Source organism: Canis lupus, chromosome 9 (genome assembly GCF_048164855.1).
Source record: "Canis lupus baileyi chromosome 9, mCanLup2.hap1, whole genome shotgun sequence".
Classification (NCBI taxonomy): Eukaryota; Metazoa; Chordata; class Mammalia; order Carnivora; family Canidae; genus Canis; species Canis lupus.
The window spans coordinates 37,118,246-37,132,715 of NC_132846.1; the positions used below are offsets into that span (position 1 = coordinate 37,118,246).

At 41.0% G+C, this 14,470-nt stretch overlaps 1 pseudogene; it reads left to right on the forward strand.

Moving 5' to 3' along the window:
- Positions 1–13,539: 13,539 nt before the first annotated feature.
- On the forward strand, positions 13,540–14,194 carry LOC140639415 (BCL2/adenovirus E1B 19 kDa protein-interacting protein 3-like pseudogene; annotated as a pseudogene).
- Positions 14,195–14,470: the final 276 nt, after the last annotated feature.

The window sequence follows — 14,470 nt, forward strand, 5'->3', positions numbered from 1 at the left end:
GATCTTCAGATGCCATCTATGCATTACCATGCAGGAGATGAGGGATTTAGAAGGAAGACCCTAGATCTTCCTCTTTCCTTTCATTTAACATACCTGAATAATTTATCAAGTTAGCAAACTGACATCAAGTTTCAGTAAAAGGTACATGAGATTAGTGCTCAGCATCACTAATCATCAGGAAAATACAAATCAAAACCACTATGAGATATTACCTCATGCCTCATGCTTCTTAGGATGGCTCTTATCAAAGGATAACAAGTATTGGTGAGGATGTAGAGAAAAGGGAGCCTTTGTGCACTGTTCATGAATGTAAATTGCTGCAGCCACTGTGGAAAACAGTTTGGAGGTTCCTCAAAAATTAAAAATGTCCATATGATCCTATAATTCTACTTTTAGGTATATACCCAAAGGAAATGAAATCAATATCTCGAACAGATATCTGCACTCCCGTGTTTATCATAGTAATATTCACAATAGCCAAGACATAGGAAAAGACCTAAAGGTCTATCAACTGATGAATGGATAATGAAGATGTTATACACACATACACACACACACACACACACACACACAAGACTATTATTCAGCCACAAAAATGAAAGCAATCCTGCCATTTGCATCAATATGGATGAATGTGTAGCACAATTTTCAAAGTAAAATAAGCCAAACACAAAAAGACAAATACTGTATATTCTTGCTTATATTTCAGAATCCAAAAAAAGTCAATCTCATGGAGCCAGAGAGTAGAAAGGTGGTTGCCAGGGTTTGAGGTGGAGGAAATGGGGAAATGTTGGTCAAAGGGTACAAAGTTTGGATTATAAAATGAATAAGTTCTGGAAATCTATTGTACAGAATGGTGACTATAGTTAATAATATTGTATTGCATACTTGAAATTTGCTAAGAGAGTAAATCTTAAGTGTTCTCACCACCCACAAAAAATAATAACTATGTGAAATGATAGATGTGTGAATTAACTTGATTGTCATAATCGTTTCACAATGTATATATATTAAATCATCACACTGTACACCTTAAATATAAACAATTTAATTTGTTAATTGTAACTCAAAAAAGGTGGAAAAAATAAAAAAGAGAAAGAAAGTGTGACAACATCAAGTGCTGGCAAAAATTTGGAAAAATCAGATCACTCATGCATTGTTGGTGGGAATGTAAAATGATATAGCCACTCTGGAAAACAGTTTGGCAGTTTATTTTAAAAGGTAATCATATAACTACTATACTACCCAGAAATTGTACTCCTGAGCATTATTACAGAGATATAAAAACTTACACTTACAGAAAACCTGTGCATAAAAGCTTATAGCAGCTTTATTTCTAATAGCCAAAACCCAGAAATAATGTAGACATCCTTCAGGGGGTGAACAGTTTTAAATCCATGGCATGAAATATTATTCAGCAATTTTTAAAAAAAGAACAAACTATTTACCAAAAAAGCAAAACTATTGATAGAACAACTTGGATAACTCTTCAGAGAATTATACTGAGTAAAAAAAAAGTAATCCCATAAGTTTACATACTGTATGGTTCCATTTATATAACATTCTCAAAATGAAAAAATTTAGAGATGAAGAACAGATTAGTCGTTGCCAGGGAGGGGAGCACTGAAAGGAAGAGAGCATGATTTTTAAAGGGAAGCATGATAAATCTTTTTGGTGATGGAAATGTTCTGTACCTTGACTATATCCTGGTACTATAGTTTTGCAGGATGTTACCATTGAAAGAAACTGGGTAAAAGGTATATGAGACCTCTCAGATTTATATCTTACAATTGTGTGTAAAAATAAATTATCTCAAAATAAAAAGCTTACTAAAAGAAAAAAGTTTGTTTCAATAAAAGAGAGAGTGAGGCCATGCCAATGATTATGCCTTGAGAAGTTAGAGAGTAAGAAGGAGAAAGGGTGTTTACGATTAAAGAGTATGAAACTCTTTTTTTAAGATTTTATTTATTTATGAGAGACAGAGAGAGGCAGAGATATAGGCAGAGGGAGAAGCATGCTCTCTGTGGGGAGCCTGATGTGGGACTCGATCCCAGGACCCCAGGATCATGACCTGAGCCGAAGGCAGATGCTCAACTACTGAGCCACCAGATGCCCCAAGAGTAAGAAATTCTTGTTTAAAAATTGCAACTCTAGGGCAGCCCGGGTGGCTCAGCGGTTTAGCACTGCCTTCGGCCCAGGGTGTGATCCTGGGGATCCGGGATGGAGTCCCACGTCGGGCTCCCTGCATGGAGCCTGCTTCTCCCTCTGCCTGTGTCTCTGCCTCTCTCTCTCTCTTTGTGTGTGTCTCCCATGAGTAAATAAATAAATCTTTTAAAAATAAATAAAAATAAAAATAAATAAAAATTGCAACTCTAGGGACGCTTGGGTAGCTCAGTAGATTGAGCATCTGATTCTTGGTTTCGGCTTAGGTCATGTTCTCCAGGTCAGGAGAGATAGAGCCCTGTCTGGCTCCACACTCAGTGGGGAATTTGCTTGAGATTCTCTGCCTCTGCTCCTCCCCCGACTCGTGTGTGTCTCTCTCTCTCTAAAATAAATAAGTAAACCTCTACAAAAAAATTAAATAAAAATTGAACTTGCAACTCTACACCATATGAATGTTATCAGTATTTATCTACCACCAGTAATGGTGTTCACGTTGCCAGCTAAAAGGCAGATGATCCAGCTCTGAAATCCCATTTTATATTTTCCTTGCTCAGAGTGCTCCTAGTATCAACTGTAGGTCAGGGTTCCTAAGAAATAGACTCTGATGTGGTGATTTGTGCCAGGCGTTTTACTGGAGAGCAGCCACAGAAACATACCTGAAAGGAGTGAGGGGAACAAGTTTGGGCAAAGGAAGAAATTGAGCTGTGATGTAATCACAACTGATGTCTTAGTCCTATAGGAAGTTCTAGAGTTGAGATCGTCCTTCAGAGTTGTCCTAAATTGAAGCCAGAAAGCCAAGCCTTTTTAGTCTCTAAACAATCAGTCATTAGATGCATGCTGTGGGTCTGGCAGCTACTGGAATGAGTACTTTGGTCATGAAGAAGAGAGCTGGGCAGCACACCACAGCAGCCACTACATCAAAGTTCTACAAACAGCGACAGTGGGGGAGGGGAGGGTTTGGTGGGGGTCGATGACAGAATAAGAGATTTAAAAAGCAGAATGACCAAAAGTAATGTGTGGACTTTGCTTTGATCTTCATTTACACAAACCAACTGAAAAAAAAAAAAAACACCTTTGAGATAACTGGGGGAAAATTTGCATGTGGAAGGAATGTTAAAGGATAGTATGTGATTATTATTGATTCTGTCACATGTGATAATGGCATGATGGTTATGTAAAAAAAAAAGTCTTTGCCTGCTTGAGATGCAGGCTGAAATAAAGGTGAAAGGATAGGATGTCTGGAATTGGCATGAGAATATTTCAGGAAAACAGTGGAGGAGGGAGGAGATATAACAAGACCAATAAAATGATGATAACTATTAAAGCTGAGTGATGGGGACGCCTGGGTGGCTCAGGGGTTGAGCATCTGTCTTTGGCTCAGGTCGTGATCCTGGGATTCCGGGATCGAGTCCTGCGTCGGGCTCCCTGTGAGGAGCCTGCTTCTCCCTCTGCCTATGTCTCTACCTGTCTCTCATGAATAAATAAATAAAATCCTTATAAAGCTGAATGATGGGTCATGAACATTCATTATGCTCTTCTCTCTACATTTGCTTAAAATTTCCACAATAAAAATATTTAAGGACACGTAATGGGTAGTCAGTGGTGTGCCACCAACCATTGTCCACAAACACAGCAAGACCTACTGTTGCGTCTCAAGCCACAGGCTCCCTTCCATGGTGGTTCTCGATAGAAAACTAGATCCAAATTTAAAATACTAGATATGAGCTGCAGGGAGAGTCTAACTCTTTAGAACACAACTGGAACTATCAAAGGCTGCTAAAGACAAAACTGTTGGTCATCAAATGATACCCAAAGTCTAGCACACTGGTTGGCCCCAGCATAGGTGATGAATAAATGTTTGTGGGAATTAAGATGCAAGAAATATCCCCTGGCTTCTCCCTTCTGTCACCACCCACCACTCCCTTAGCTTGTTTCTGTCCTCTGGACTCTGGATTCTATTAAGAATCTGAGCCCAGTGGAATAGGGTCATGAGTTCCTGCTGTCTTGTTTTTGGCCTTATGGGAGCCTTGGGTGCTTCCTATTATTGCTATTATCCATAATGACCTTCCCCTCTTCAAAAACAACTCCTCTTCCAAGTGGGTGTTCCATATAAGTGAAACGCTGGAGAGGAGCCGTAATAGGTAAAATATGTTTCAGAGAAAGCAAAGCAGCAGGAAGTTGGGGAGGGAGAAGCAGAGCTCTACTGAAACCAGATAGAGAGAAAGGGAGGGAAGAGGGAGCATAAAGTCAGGGCAGATTCAAAAATTCTGAGGACCTGCGGGGGTGGAAAAAGCGACAGACTTCTGGCCAGGAACTGAAGTGTATATCTGCAAAATATGGATAGCCAAGCCAGGGACTGTTTCAACCTCCCAATAGCCTTTCTCTGGGGCCTGTAAGAGCGGTGTTCCCACACCTTCCACCCTCCTTTCCTCGGCAAAGTCCAAAATCAGCAGTCGGTGTTGACATCAGTGTGCAAAGGGCTAGAGCCCCAGGTAAAACAAAAGACGCCTGCAAAAAGGCAAATGAGAAAGGAACTCAAGGAAAGTTCACGATGGAAAAATAAACACAGGCAAAACAAACATCCACAGAGAGGAGAGAGAGGAAAACCAAAGAGACAAGATCAGCCAGAAAAAATAAGAACAAAAACAATGAGAAAAGCCAAGAACAGGAAGAGAGAGAGAGAGAGAGAGAGAGAGAGAGAGAGAGAAAGGATGGACTGGAATAAAATACAGACATAATCCTCCAAAGAGAAGTAGAGGAAAAGACACGGACAAAATTAGCAAGGGGGGTGGCGGGAGACACAGAGCTAAAAGCTTTTACACACAATTTCTCACTTAATCTTCACACCACTTTGAAAAGTGAATGTTGATAATATCCATTTTGTAGAGGGAAAAATAGAGGCTTAGAAGCTGAACACATTGTCTAAAGCTTTAACAGGAAATGGAGCAGAATTTGTTTTTGTTTTTTAAGATTTTATTTTATTTATTTATTCATGAGAGACAACAGAGAGAGAGGCAGAGACATAGGCAGAAGGAGAAGCAGGCTCCATGCAGGAAGTCTGACGTGGGACTCAATCCTGGGTCCCCAGGATCACGCCCTGGGCCAAAGGTGGCGCTAAACCACTGAGCCACCCGAGCTGCCCGGTGGAAGAGTTTGAACACAATATAGGAATCTACAGATAGACCATCAAACTACATCCAAACAGCTATAAGGTAAAAGGAGACAACACTACCCACACCTGTTCAGGTCACTGTAAAGCTGTTTTTTAAAAATTCCTTTAGGGACATCTGGGTGGCTCAGTGGTTAAGCATCTGCCTTCGGCTCAGGGCATGATCCTGGGTCTGGGGATCGAGCTCTGCACCGGGTTTCCTGCAAGGAAGGAGCCTGCGTCTCCCTCTGTCTACATCTCTGCCTCTCTGTGTGTGTCTCTCATGAATAAATATATAAAATCTTTAATTAAATAAATAAAAAAATTTAAATTCCTCTAAGTCCACTCTGAAGGCTTGAAAGAGTCGGGGTAACAGGTATTGACACTGTCTCCCATAGGAAAACATCCCAGAAGCTGATGATGAAAGAGTAGGAGCCATGGATATATGGATTTGGCGCAGGTGTTAGGGGAGCCGAATGTGATATATCTTGTATCCCCATTCGATCATAAGTGTCTAAAGGGCAAGGTCCCAAACTGCACCTTTATTTTGTCCTTTAAATTCACAGATATTCAGAGATTCATCAAATTACTAAATAAATATTGGGTGTTACAGCCTTGTGCATCTGGGGGGTATCAAGACACACTTTACCTTTTGAAACATAAAGTTACTCTTCAATTTCATGTTTAATTCTAGGAAGAAGGAAGTCAGGACAATGCCATTACTAAGTTTTGGGACTAAACTAGCTCCTTTTTTAGCAAAAAGGAAAGTAGTGAAGGTCTGGGACATTAGGAGGTATCAGGAAGAAGTGCTAACCTGTCAGCAGTCACAGGATATTGACTTCCCTTTATCCCTTGGATTTCTTCCCTACCAGTTTTTCTGTGTGCCCACCACCCCCCCTCCCACCCCTCCTTCGGAGTTCTTATAGTTTGCATTTAGTAGCATAGAACACATAAGTAGGATACAGAGTCGGTGCAGACAAATACCAGCTGGAGATTTGTGAGCCCGTGGAAGTTTGGATCCTTCCACAAAGAACCTTCTCCAACATGACTTTACAGGCCCCTCAGATTTACTGGCTGAGCTCTGAATACAGTGTTGATTTTCCTGGTTCATAAAGCCAGGCAGAGTTCCTGTTGCCAGACAGGTGTATTTGTTTTTGAATGATAAGGACACTTACTTGCTCTCAGTTTAGGCTAATAATAAACACTTTAGACATCCTTCCAAGTCTGAAAGAGGAAAGAATAAAAAACCCTCAGGCGACAAAGTCTGTTAATGGACTCCTATTCCTTAGAGAACATATGGCCTTGTACAAAAGGTGGTTGCTTGCTGGCAAGAATACCCTCTGAATATTGCATTTGAAAGCTCTCTCCCATCAGCAGAGGCCTGAGGTTAGTTTTACCTGATTAAAAAGAAAGAAGATTTTGAGAGTCAAGAGAAATAGAATAATTAAAACAAGAGTATATTGGCCCTAAAGAGAAACCAAAGAAAGTGAGTGCTAGCAAGGAAACCTTTTCACCTCTTTTAGCCTAGCAGCCTATAAACATGCTGCCTGTGAGAGTGGGGGTTTGATAAGACCAGCAGCAGCAAAAGCAGACACAAGTGGGTAACCAGGGAAAAATAAGTATGACAAAGGAAAATTGAAGAAGAAAGGAAATAACTCTGCTTGTCCTTCAGGCCACTTAACAACCTAATCTTTCAAATAAGGTGTTTTAGAAAGAGATGTATGTCCATATTCACAGTTATAGTTCTCTCTGCCTTAGCTACCAAGCTAATTTCTGGGATCAAGTGAGTGGTCCAGCAACGTAAAGAAGGATAGAAAAAAGCCATTGGCATCTTGGGCACTGATGCCGTAATCCATCCCTACCCCAGGTTGACTGAGTTTAAATCACTAGTTTCACTTTTCACCCTTGATTCTCGCAATCTACCCCATTGTGGGTTTTTTTTCCTTTAACCCCCACCAATCACCTGAGAGGAGCTCTCTGCTTTGGCTAGAATCTGATGGGCCTGGGCACCACGGGCCATGGATTGGTTCCCTCACAGCTCTTGATGGGCTCATGGTTAGTTCTGTGAAGGAGGAAGAAACAGCCCTGCCCCTGGAAGAGGTGATAGAGGTACAGCGCATCAATCATCTCCTACTCCGTCTGCAACTGACCGTCAGCACTGGCCACCAGTGAGATTTGGGCTTTTCTGCTGAGCAATACTTCAGGAACTCTGACACCAATGGTAGAAAGAAATGGCAGCTCTTCTCATAAGGTAGGCATGAAAGAGTGCCTGGGACCAATTTATCTTCTTTTGTTTCACCCTTTTCATTTGTGGATATTTTAGTCTCCACAAATCAAACTAACCCTTCTCTTTCTCCATTGTTCTATCTTGTTTTAATTCACAAAACAACCCTTCTCTGGAATATTTTACTTACACCTTCATTTCTTTCCCTCCAATACATTTGCACTTGAAGATTAAGATTTGTTGTTCTCTTTTCTAAAAGCAAAGTTGTCCCTAAATTTCCATTTTTAATTCTAGGTGGCACAGAAATGAATATTTATTTGAACAACTTTTCTCTAACTTTAATTTTTTCATAATTTAAGAGGAAAGCAAAGGGTAGTAAAAGAACTTGAAAATGTTTCACATTCTGACTTTTTTCTCTTCCTTAAAGTTAGGATACAGTTGGAAAAATTACTACTTAGAAAATTAAGTGTATGTTTCTGGGCCATGACTCTCTCTGATGTGAGCTTTGTGTACAGGGAACACCATGTGTTTGTCAGGTATTAGTAAGGTAGCATCATCCTTAAGGATGAAGCTGTATGGGCACTCCTCATTCCGTGCATACTTGCTTCATGGATTCCCCTTGCTTCTCTTTCTTTATAAATTGTATTTCTTTTTTCAGTCTTTTTGCCACAGCTCTGTGCTGCAATTACACATCCATGTAGAAGTATCTCCTTAAGAGATATATGCTCATGTTATTTAAGGGTGAAGAATCTACAATCTACTTAAATAGCTCAGAGGTAGATAGATAGGTAGATATGTGTATGTGTATATGTATATATGTAGATGCAGACATGTATACACATATACATATGTGTATATCTCATAAACGTGTGTTTAATGATTTTGCATGCAGAATGAAAGGTAAGGTAAAACATGTAAATAATTTATTGAAACTTAATGGGAGTTATGTGGGTATTAGTTCTTTTTCTGTATGCTGAGGTTTTTCATGACTAAAAACTTATATTAAGTCAATCGGAGGACAAACATTATATGGTCTCATTCATTTGGGGAATATGAAAAATAGTGAAAGGGAATAAAGGGGAAAGGAGAGAAAATGAGTGAAAATATCAGTGAGGATGACAGAACATGGGAGACTCATAACTCTGGGAAACGAACAAGGGGTAGTGGAAAGGGAGGTGGGCGGGGGGTTGGGGTGACTGGGTGATGGGCACTGAGGGGGGCACTTGACGGGATGAGCACTGGGTGATATGCTATATGTTGGCAAATTGAACGCCAATAAAAAATAAAAATATATTAATAGAAGGAAAGAGGAAAAATGGAAAGAAAGAGAAGCAGAATGGGAGAAGGAGGGAAGGATGGAAGAAAAAAAAGAAGGAAGGAAGGAAGTCTTCCTTAAGAGCCTGAAAGATGTGAGTTTAGCTGGTTTGCTCCTTCTGAAAATTTTAATGGTCAACAAATGACTTGTAACATCACATTTTAACCATTCCCATGCCCAATTATTGTTTACACAATTACCTTGTGATCACCTGATACTGCCTCCCCTGGACTTCTCCATCAGAGAACCTTCTCTTTGAGAGTCCTCTCAAGTTCAGCTGTAAGGCTCTCTACTGGCCATTATTCCATTGGTCTGATCTGTAGGTGAGATCTCTCTCAGCATGAACACTTCCCAAGTGCTCTATTGTGCAGTTACAGGGTATCTTTTTATCATTGACCAACTATCTTGAGCTAGTTAAGGTGGATATTATTGAGTGGATGACCCAGTCAACACATGTTGAAATCTGCTGGGGTAGTCCTCTGGATAAGCTCTTGTTTTCTACATGAAATGAGCCTTTTCATCATTTTGCCCTTAAGCCTTTCCCTTCTACCCTTCAGCTCCTTTTTTCCTTCTTCCTGTATGGAATACAAACATGAAGTCTGGAACCACAGCAGCCATCTTAAGATCCTAAGGTGACCACGATAAGAATGTGGAATGGAAAGAAGTCTGGACTCCTGATGGCATCAGTGAACCTCTGTGCCAGTCTCAAAATTGCTATTGAGAAAAACAAATAACACCCTATAAGATTGAAACCTTATGGAAAGGTTTTCCATAATTTGCTGAAAATATATCCAACTGACTTGATGGATTTGCCACCTTCTAGCATATTTGGTAGCATAATTGGAGTCACTCCCAGCTTTATATTATTCACTGATAATGCTCTAATTAGAACTTGGGCTCCCCACAAGTTGCCAAAGGAGTGTCTTTCATGTGTCACATTTCACACACTTCACTGGCAGACAGGTCTTAGGCTCTGAACTTGACTATTTCTTTTGTTTTCTTCAAATTCTTATTCTGAAAGTACAACATGATTTTTTCAAATTATTGCATTGGGCCCAATTCTTTCAGAGTAGGTGACCTTGCTGCTTTTACTCCTAGAGAATTACTCAAATATTGAGCTGATGAAATTGAATACAGTCTATGAGTCCTGGTAAGTACAGGCATGAAATTTTTCAGGAAATAAATCTTCCTGTGGTCTGTAGAAACATCTGGAGATTCTGGGAGAAGAATCCTGGTCTTCTTTTTAGGCAGGAAGACAAGAAGAAAAGACATACTTTGGTTTTGTAAACTTCCAAAGAACAGTTTGAGTAAATAAGGCTCAGCTAGTAACTGGAGATAAAATCCCTCACCTTGGCATTGCTAAAGTGCAAACCAAGACAGAACAACTTTCCCTTACCCTTAGTCCCTAGGCCTCAGCTTTGGACTGGGCTCCAAAATGCTTTCTGTTTTGGAAACCCCAAATCATACAAAATTCAGTAGGTCTGGAGTTTGAACATATGAATAAAACAAGCCAAGTTTCCGCCTGACCTTAGCTAACCTTGAAATCGATCATTCTTCCAGTGCTGGTCTGGCTAACAGTGAAACTTGTGGTTTCATCTTGGTTTTACCACAAAACTTTGTGATGAAACACTAAGACCCACTGAGATTTTCACTTCCATTCCTGTCTTGTTTCAAACTCTTTTTGCAAAATCTGATGACTTCTATAGTATATGACTGTGTAAATCTGCAATTTCTCTTCTGTTCCAAAGAAGCTCAGAACCAAATTTCTGCCCAGCAACATTTTTGGAAAACCCAATGATGAAAAAACAGAGAATACTAAAATCCATTTAGTGTAAAATCAAGAAGATTCTAAGTTATGCTGCAAATCTACATGATAGCACTGTTAGACCAACTGCAATAAAAACTCCATTTGAAAGTCACATTTGAAAAAACTTCCAGGAGTTGCACATTATGGCGTAGAATTGCTAGAGGACAGAAACCCAAGCACTGATAAATGTTGTCCCAGACTGGGAGTGCAAGAAACGTAGAACTGTTATGGCATCCTGAAAGATCCTGAGAAGCCAAAAATCTGAACATGCAATCATTAGCAAGGACAAAATACCTCAATCTCATGAGCTGATTGTACCATTGTAGGTATAAGAAGTCGCATCTCCATTCTGTGTTCTGGCTTGGCATTGATATACGTACAGACAAGAGTGCTAAATGTCATGTAATGTCATATATAGATTCTTTTTTATTGAAGTATATTTGACATATAACACATTATATCAGTTTCAGGTGTTCAACATAATGATTCTGTAATTGTATATATCGCAAAAATAACTCTAGCTAACATCTACAACATAGATTCTTGTCAAGAACCCATCATTTTTCCATAAAATACTGAATTCCAACACCATTGTTATCATGGTCCTAAGCTGCACATAACGAAAAATAAAAACAGAAAGCTCTATCTGCCTTAATCCCCTTCCAAATCTGAATCCTATTTTGTAGTTTTAGAAATTTTAGCCACAAAAATCCATTAACCAACTTTGGAACAAAGAAAGAGAATTTTTGCTTTACCCCAGAAGACTCCTTTGTGAATTATGCATGATGTTTTTCAGTACTAGGAAAAGGGAACTGGGGCAGGAGAAATATATGCCACCAGCTTTTTGTAAAATCCTGAAAGCAGGAAACTGGTCCTCTCATGCCAATAATATACTAAAGAAAATATTTGGGTCAGTGACAACCTACAGACCAACTTTTTTTTTTTTTTTTTAAGAGTTCAACTTTTTCTTTTTTTTTTAAGATTTTATTTATTTATTCATAGATACAGAGAGAGAGGCAGAGACACAGGCAGAGGGAGGAGCAGGCTCCATGCAGGGAGCCCGACGTGGGACTCGATCCCGGGTCTCCAGGATCACACCCCAGGCTGCAGGCAGCGCCAAACCGCTGCACCACCAGGGCTGCCCTCAACTTTTTATTGAATAGGTTACAGAAGAGGTGTGGTCAAAAAGACCAAAGCCCATGTCATCATCAGACTCCTCTGATTCTTCTTTGCTTCAACTTTCTTCACCTCAGCTGGCACAGCACTGGTGAAAGAAGCAGGACCTTCTACTGGTGCAGTACCCAGCAGCTGGGCAGGTCCACCACCCCCTACACTGCAGATGAAGCTCACGATGTTGACAGTGGCCAGGGCCTTTACAAGCAAGCCTGGCAAGAAAGGGTCAACATTTACACCGGCTGCTTTAACGAGGGCATTGGTCTTATCCCCTGTGGCTGTTACCTCATCATCATGCAGGCGAGCTCCTAGAGGCCATGGGCTGAGGAGTGCTGAGCAGGTGCTGTGAGGCACAGTGCTAGCCCCTGGAACAAGTCAGGGCCTCGCCCCCAATGTAGCCTTAGCTTTCTCAGAAGCACAGAGCCCCTTAGAAGCAGCGGAGGAGGGCAGCCCCGTGGCGCAGTGGTTTAGCGCCACCTGCAGCCTAGGGTGTGACCCTGGAGACCTGGGATCGAGTCCCACATCAGGCTCTCTGTATGATGCCTGCTTCTCCCTCTGCCTGTGTCTCTCTCTGTCTCTATGAATAAATGCAAAGTTTAAAAAAAAAAAAAAAGGCCCACATATAAAACTTATGGCAAAAGCAATCAAAATTTTTAAATTTCTGCAAAAGTGGTCAAAAATGATCCAAGGAGAAGAAAGTTAGACAATTGTCCCTTTCCCCCTACCACTCCTAGGTAGCTACCACACAAACAATGCTTTGCAATTTTCATGTCCTTCCCAAGGATCAATCTGGCAGAAATTTCATGAAGCTCTTGATAGGCCAAGACATGTATTTACTTCCCTTAAAGATCCATTTCTACCTTCTTGCCCTCAATGGAAATCACAAGTTGTTCCAATGCTACTATGAGCCCCCATAAAGTCCATAATTCACAGATGAAGTTATCTTCACAGAGCTCATTAACGCGAAACAAAGAGGGGCACCGGGGTGGCTCAGTCAGTTAAGCAACTGCCTTCTGCTCAGGCCCTGACCCCCCCCCCCCAGCCCCACAATGCACTCCACAATCAGCAGGGAGTCTGCTTCTCCCTCAGCCCTTACCTGCCTCCCTCCTCTTTTTCTCTCTCTCAATAAATAAAATCTTGGCTGGAAAAGTGAAACAAGAAACAATTTTCCCCAAAGTCCCAAACAGGGAATATAGCACCAAAACTAAAATTGATGAGATTACATATTTAGTATTGAAGCCAACACGTGATCATAGCCAAGGGGTCCCTAATTTCCTACCCTTCTGCAAGATATAGGTACAGGCTCCTTAAGGTAAAAAGCCACCCACCAACTGCCTATGTCACCAATGTGTAAAACTCAGTGAGCTCATAATATAAACAGAGAACTATTTACTATATTCTTGGCACTCGCAAGCTTATAAACAATAGCTCAGTGGAATATTTTGCATTGGATTTGTTTCCAGTGTTTTTCTTATAAAATCTGCACATTTGCCCAAAGATTACATTACTCATTAGGTATTACAGCTGGCCATGTGACCTAAAATCAAAAGGGGTGTTACCTGGGCATTTTCCCATTAAGAACTGAAATGGGTGTTGCTGCCCAAGAACCAGAGATGGTCCTGCTGCGGCCATAGTTCTTTCAGCAGCCCAACAGTGTCGTCTCATTTAGAGCAGCCGCCACATCGCCCCCCAACAACAACAACAACAACAACAACAACTGAGAGGAAGGTGAACAGCCTTTGCCCCTGCCAGCCAGGCTCAACAGTTCCTGGGTGAAGTTACCCATGAACAGCAGCAATGGCAATGATAATGGCAATGGGAAAAATGGGGGGCTAGAACATGTACCTTCTTCATCCTCTATCCACAATGGAGACATGGAGAAAATTCTTTTGGATGCACAGCATGAATCAGGACAGAGTAGTTCAAGAGCCAGTTCTCACTGCGGCAGCCCTTCCCCACAAGAGGATGGGCAGACTATGTCTGATGTGGAGATGCACACCAGCAGGGACCATAGCTCTCAGTCAGAAGAAGAAGCTGCAGAAAGAGAGAAAGAAGTCGATGCTTTGAAGAAAAGTATAGACTGGGTGTCCGACTGGTCCAGTAGACCTGAAAACATTCCACCTAAGGAGTTCCACTTCAGACACTCCAAATGCTCCGTCTCTTTAAGCAGAGGAAAAGTGGGGCCATGAAGAAAGGGGATATTTTCTCCGCAGGATTCCTTAAGGTGTTCATTCCGTCTCTCTTCCTCTCTCATGTTTTGGCTTTGGGGCTAGGCATCTATATTGGAAAGCGACTGAGCACACTTTCTGCCAGCACCTACTGAAGGAAAGGAAAGAACAGCCCAGGAAAAGCGTGTGGCCATGAAGTGGTATATTGTCACAGTAGTTTCTTTGAACTTGAGACCACTGTAAGCATGACCCAACCTACCACCCTAATTTTACATATCCAAGTTCCAGCAACTCTCAAATCCAGTATTTTATTCATCTCTGTTGAGGCATTTTACTAACCTCATTCCCTTTTTGGCCTGTAAGACACTAGAATTTCCTAACAGAGTTTACTGTTATTTGCAAGAGCTTCTTTTCCTCAAATGCCACCAGCACATTATAATTTTGTCAACAATGCTATTGTCTCCTTTTAGTG